The sequence below is a fragment of the Hesperophylax consimilis genome, chromosome 8 (assembly GCF_061612785.1).
Source record: "Hesperophylax consimilis isolate HC1 chromosome 8, BYU_Hcon_1.0, whole genome shotgun sequence".
NCBI classification, from domain to species: domain Eukaryota; kingdom Metazoa; phylum Arthropoda; class Insecta; order Trichoptera; family Limnephilidae; genus Hesperophylax; species Hesperophylax consimilis.
This window is the reverse complement of record NC_142843.1, coordinates 1,651,817-1,657,816: the sequence shown is the minus strand read 5'-3', so window position 1 is coordinate 1,657,816 and position 6,000 is coordinate 1,651,817. Positions and strand designations below refer to the sequence as shown.

The 6,000-nt window shown below is 34.7% G+C and overlaps 1 protein-coding gene across 1 annotated transcript in view; it reads left to right on the top strand.

The window, feature by feature from the left end:
- The first annotated feature begins 532 nt into the window (after positions 1-532).
- r (carbamoyl-phosphate synthetase 2, aspartate transcarbamylase, and dihydroorotase rudimentary) overlaps positions 533-6,000 on the top strand; it is a 106,810-nt gene continuing 101,342 nt past the window's right edge. Inside the window, exon 1 of the mRNA XM_089634730.1 lies at positions 533-670. The gene's annotated coding sequence lies outside the window, so the exon portion shown is untranslated. The remainder of the gene's footprint in view (positions 671-6,000) is intronic.

Sequence of the window (6,000 nt, the reverse complement as noted above, 5' to 3'; positions counted from 1 at the left end):
ATTGGTCGAATGCTTTGTACAAATAGTTTTCTATTAGTGATCGACGAACCAGTGTATGCAATCTGTTCGCCGTAAGTTGATAATAGTTTGTCTAGTCTATAGTTAGTAATAAGATTTAGCATTGTAGACATATAGTAGGTATATATTTGTACAGCGCCCGCGAGGTGATTTCTCACAAGAACGGCGCTATACAAATCATCCAAATATTATTATTATTATAGCGTCTGTGTCTCTGTACGAGTCCAGTTTTCGGGTCAACTCTTTGATTTGCATACATCTATACTTATTATTATAATGTATCTTCACATAATTATTTTTAATCATACAAAGATCAGGAGAACAGAATTTGTTATTTTTCATTCTTTTCAATTAGATAAGATACCACAACAATGTCATGGTACAACGTTTTTTTCAAGGAGTTTAAACTTTCAAACGTGACATTGCTTTAGTTTGTTTTCCTATCGCCAGAGGCGCCCCTAGCGCCGCAGAGCCTGCCTGCCCCCGCCAATCAGTAATCAGTTCGTCGGCTGAATTCGCCGGGTACGGAGTTTTCTGTCAAAGTCTAGCTGACAGCAAATACACGTGCTCTAGGCAGGTTATTGGTTATTGTTTACGTCAAAAACACCGGCTCTTCTATTCCTCTGGCCCTGTACTCCAGCCTGGCAATAAGGTAAGCTGTCACTAAACTATTCATGTTGTAATTTGTGTATTTATTAGCGGTTTCTAAAATGTTCTGTTAATTTAATCCAATGCGCAGTGGATGTAGTGCGCCTTAGATTAATTTGTTATTGAATGTTTTGATGGTATATTCAATAAAAATCTGTCATATTTTGTGTATTTCAATTTTACGTGTCTACGTTGATATTAATAAATACACATGGAAGTTTCCGCTATACTCCTTGGTACTGACACGCGCTTTGTTTCTTCGAATTCCATGCATCTTTTTATTTTTACTTTTGAATACCGTTCAAAGATGAGAACCAGTTTATTTTTTGACGAATAGCAGTTTTAATAAGACATTTATTAGGTACACTATCTGTTTTAATTCAAAGATTATTTGAAGTAGGCAATGTACTTACTTTGTGATTTTAAAAAAATATCGGGTTTTGTTATGAGTCGATGTTATAGAAGATTACCTTTCTATGAGATGTTTGAATTTGTTGATCCGTTCATCTGTTGATTTGTTCATCCTCTGCATAACCCTGCGGGCAAATTGTGTTGTGATTGTTATTAATTTAATAATTAGTTAACTACTAAAAAAATAAAGATCCTTTTTATTTTTTACTGTCATTATGTAGGTCAGACAAAACATAACACGTGTGTTGTATCAATCAATTTATTTTAGTAGTAAAGTCCACTTTGTTAAAAACTTTTTCTCTTCAAATAGTTACTTGCCTTGTGCATTTTGATAATCGACGTTTTGATCGTAGGCAAAAAGATCTCGATTATCAATTTAATATAAATGATCGTGTAATTACCCTTTTTGAACATAAACTGTACATTATTTCATAAAATAAATTATTACACGGAAATTATATTAAATTTATAACTAGAATTTGACACACAGACACTGTTATTTGTTTACAATCATTTGTTATTGTTTGCCTATGATTATTTTGCTTACGATCATTTGAGAGTTACGATTACGATAATTTTGCTTAAAATCATTTGAGAGTTGCAATTATTCGATTACTGCATAGACATATGAATATTAGTAGACCTGCCCTAAGTGATTAAAAGCGTATTATCCCCACTCCCCATACCGGTTCCATTGGAGCCGGCTGTGCTCGCGTATGGCCTCAAGTGAAATTTGAAAACGTGACGTCATCATTCTTGTGCGAACTATGGTCGAGGCATCATCGGTTCATTTTACGAAATAACACGGCAAAATGTTGACTTGTACTATGAAAACTTGTAAAAATAGATGTGAAAAAGAGAATAAACCCAATTGTCGTATTACATTCCATATATAAGCATTATTTTACTTTATTTTAAGCATATTCACATCGTATAATATAGCTTTGATGGGCGGACATAACAGTATAACTGCATTTTTGACCGTTTAACGATTTATATGAGAAAATGTGTCTTGTGTATGCCGGCATCAATGGTATTAACAGTATAGTTACACCAGTACTCAAAACATAATATTTTTTGAGTACTGGTGTAACTATACTGTTAATACCATTGATGCCGGCATGCACAAGACACATTTTCCTATATAAATCGTTAAATGGTCAAAAATGCAGTTATACTGTTATGTCCGCCCATCAAAGATAGATCAGTTTTAGAAACATATACTATCACATCGAGAAACGTCTGGACGCGAAACACAAAGCTGGTTGGTTGCTGGGAAGTAAATTATGAACATTTATAAAAGTGTCTTAACTAAATACTTAAACGAAATATTCGACTCTGAAAATATAACCGAATTTTTTTGCCGAATTTGGACTTCGCAAATTTGTTCATAACGTGGCGAGTAATTTGCGCTCCCATGTAAAAATGTCTATTCATTCAAAAGCAGATTTTACTTTTAAGAAGTAAATGGTGATATTATAATGCGAGATGCCTATTTACTGTCAGATTGATTTATTGACGAATCACAGTCAGCTTCACTCCCTTCGTTCTTCAACAGTTGATTTTACCCCTCGCCATTATCTTCTCGTCTATTAATTCCTGTCTGTGGATTACTGTCATTTGCTTACGATCATTTTGCTACAGAGTTCTAATCTTAATTTATAAAAATTCAGCCTGTGTATGTTTTTTATGCCCGCAAAACTCGAAAATTTGACAATTTCAAATCTTGTCTTTATTAGTGCCAGGAGTGTTTATATGTTATGGTAGACGAAGTCGGGGACGCCCGAGGAATACTTAACGCAATATCTCTGCACCGTAATTAGATACGGAGTCGAATTAAATGCGTAGTGATGTAGTTTTTGAACAGTAACATTGTGGTATACAGTATCGAATGGTGGAAGAAGTGGGAGGCGAGCGAGAAAGAGATTAGCAATAGCGAAGCACTGCGGGGGATTTACTAGTAGGTATATAAAACACACCCGCGTATTTGAATGCAATGTTGCGTCGAAATTTCAAAGACGTGAAGAACTTTCGGATATTTAAGATTTTGAACAAACGAACATTTTTATTTATATAGATAGATGGATATTTTTTGTTATCGTTCCAATTTATTTTTATTTTTGGAATAATTTGATGAGTAAAACCTCAAAATTGTTATATTTACAATATTTTTTTCAATGATTAAATTTTAAAATTTGAGGTTTTACTCTAAATATTCATCCTAGATTTGCAGAAAAGTCAATAGATGTCGCACATAAAAAAATAATGAAACGAAAATATTTATCCCAGACACTATATAGATTGCATTTAGTTCGGGAAGATGTGCGTTAAGAAAATTATGATAATTTGGCAGTTCTTAGTCGAAGTATGATATAGTTGAATATCACCGAAGGAAATATGGTTGGATTAGCTCAGTGGTAGAGTAGCGCCCCGGCAAGTCTAAGGTCCTGGGTACGATTCCTAGATGCGACCGTATATTTTTCTGTTTCAAATTTTCATTTGAGTATCGCTAATGTTGTCTTCAATGATTAAACGTTACCAACCCAAATTTAATTTATGTTTGCATCGGGAACGACCCTGCAAACCTACTAATCCAAATTTAATTTATGTTTGCATCGGGAACGACCCTGCAAACCTACCAACCCAAATTTAATTTATGTTTGCATCGGGAACGACCCTGCAAACCTACCAACCCAAATTTAATTTATGTTTGCATCGGGAACGACCCTGTAAACCTACCAACCCAAATTTAATTTATGTTTGCATCGGGAACGACCCTGAAAACCTACCAACCCAAATTTAATTTATGTTTGCATCGGGAACGACCCTGCAAACATACCAACCTAAATTTAATTTATGTTTGCATCGGGAACGACCCTGCAAACCTACCAACCCAAATTTAATTTTTTGTTTGCATCGGGAACGACCCTGCAAACCTACCAACCCAAATTTAATTTATGTTTGCATCGGGAACGACCCTGCAAACCTACTAATCCAAATTTAATTTATGTTTGCATCGGGAACGACCCTGCAAACCTACCAACCCAAATTTAATTTATGTTTGCATCGGGAACGACCCTGCAAAACTACCAACCCAAATTTAATTTATGTTTGCATCGGGAACGACCCTGCAAACCTACTAATCCAAATTTAATTTATGTTTGCATCGGGAACGACCCTGCAAACCTTCTAATCCAAATTTAATTTATGTTTGCATCGGGAACGACCCTGCAAACCTACCAACCCAAATTTAATTTATGTTTGCATCGGGAACGACCCTGCAAACCTACCAACCCAAATTTAATTTATGTTTGCATCGGGAACGACCCTGCAAACCTACCAACCCAAATTTAATTTATGTTTGCATCGGGAACGACCCTGTAAACCTACCAACCCAAATTTAATTTATGTTTGCATCGGGAACGACCCTGAAAACCTACCAACCCAAATTTAATTTATGTTTGCATCGGGAACGACCCTGCAAACCTACCAACCTAAATTTAATTTATGTTTGCATCGGGAACGACCCTGCAAACCTACCAACCCAAATTTAATTTATGTTTGCATCGGGAACGACCCTGCAAACCTACTAATCCAAATTTAATTTATGTTTGCATCGGGAACGACCCTGCAAACCTACTAATCCAAATTTAATTTATGTTTGCATCGGGAACGACCCTGCAAACCTACTAATCCAAATTTAATTTATGTTTGCATCGGGAACGATCCTACAACCTACCAACCCAAATTTAATTTATGTTTGCATCGGGAACGACCCTGCAAACCTACCAACCCAAATTTAATTTATGTTTGCATCGGGAACGACCCTGCAAACCTACTAATCCAAATTTAATTTATGTTTGCATCGGGAACGATCCTACAACCTACCAACCCAAATTTAATTTATGTTTGCATCGGGAACGACCCTGCAAACCTACCAACCCAAATTTAATTTATGTTTGCATCGGGAACGACCCTGCAAACCTACCAACCCAAATTTAATTTATGTTTGCATCGGGAACGACCCTACAACTTACCAACCCAAATTCAAATGCGTGGAACTGCCATAATACGGGCATGAGTCTAGTTGTGATAGTTGAGAAAGTCACCAAAATTGTAATTTTTTAATATTTATAAAAAAAACATTATTTTGATAAATTTCACAAGGTTTAGCCAGCGCTAGCAATGTAAGCGCACGACAATATTTTTTTACTGCTTGATTACAAAACATCGATATTCTCTACTTTGTGTAAATAAAATATCCATGTTATAATATATATGTAAACCTTCCGGAAGAAATTCTCTAAATGATACTGAAAACTCTATCAAAATCCGTTGACAAACAGACAGACGCGGATAACGACTTTGTTTTATACTATTTAGAGATATCCTGTCTCCAGACCGACTTTGTTTTATACTATTTAGAGATATCCTGTCTCCAGACCGACTTTGTTTTATACTATTTAGAGATATCCTGTCTCCAGACCGACTTTGTTTTATACTATTTAGAGATATCCCGTCTCCAGACAGCAGCACCAATAATATTATAATAATATTTATAGTAATTATTACATTTTAAAAGTATTTTCCAAATTTATTGTTTTTTATTTAAAAAAAAATGGCTAAGTTTTTTTTTATTTTATTTTACCTGTTTACAAACAAAATTCCATTGAAAAACATTTCAGTGGCGAGTGGCAAAAAATCTCAGGATACAAGAAAAATTGTAAACCTTTTCCCAACCTTTATCAACTAATAATTAAATGTACGAGAAATAGACAATAGACTTAAAAAAAATATATGCTTACGTTATATCTCTCGGTTGGATATAGATATCAATGATTTTGAAATCTCAGATTCTTTTCTTCTGTATCATTTAAATGACCAGCATAATATTAAGGTTATTAACACGTTGATAAGTAATCC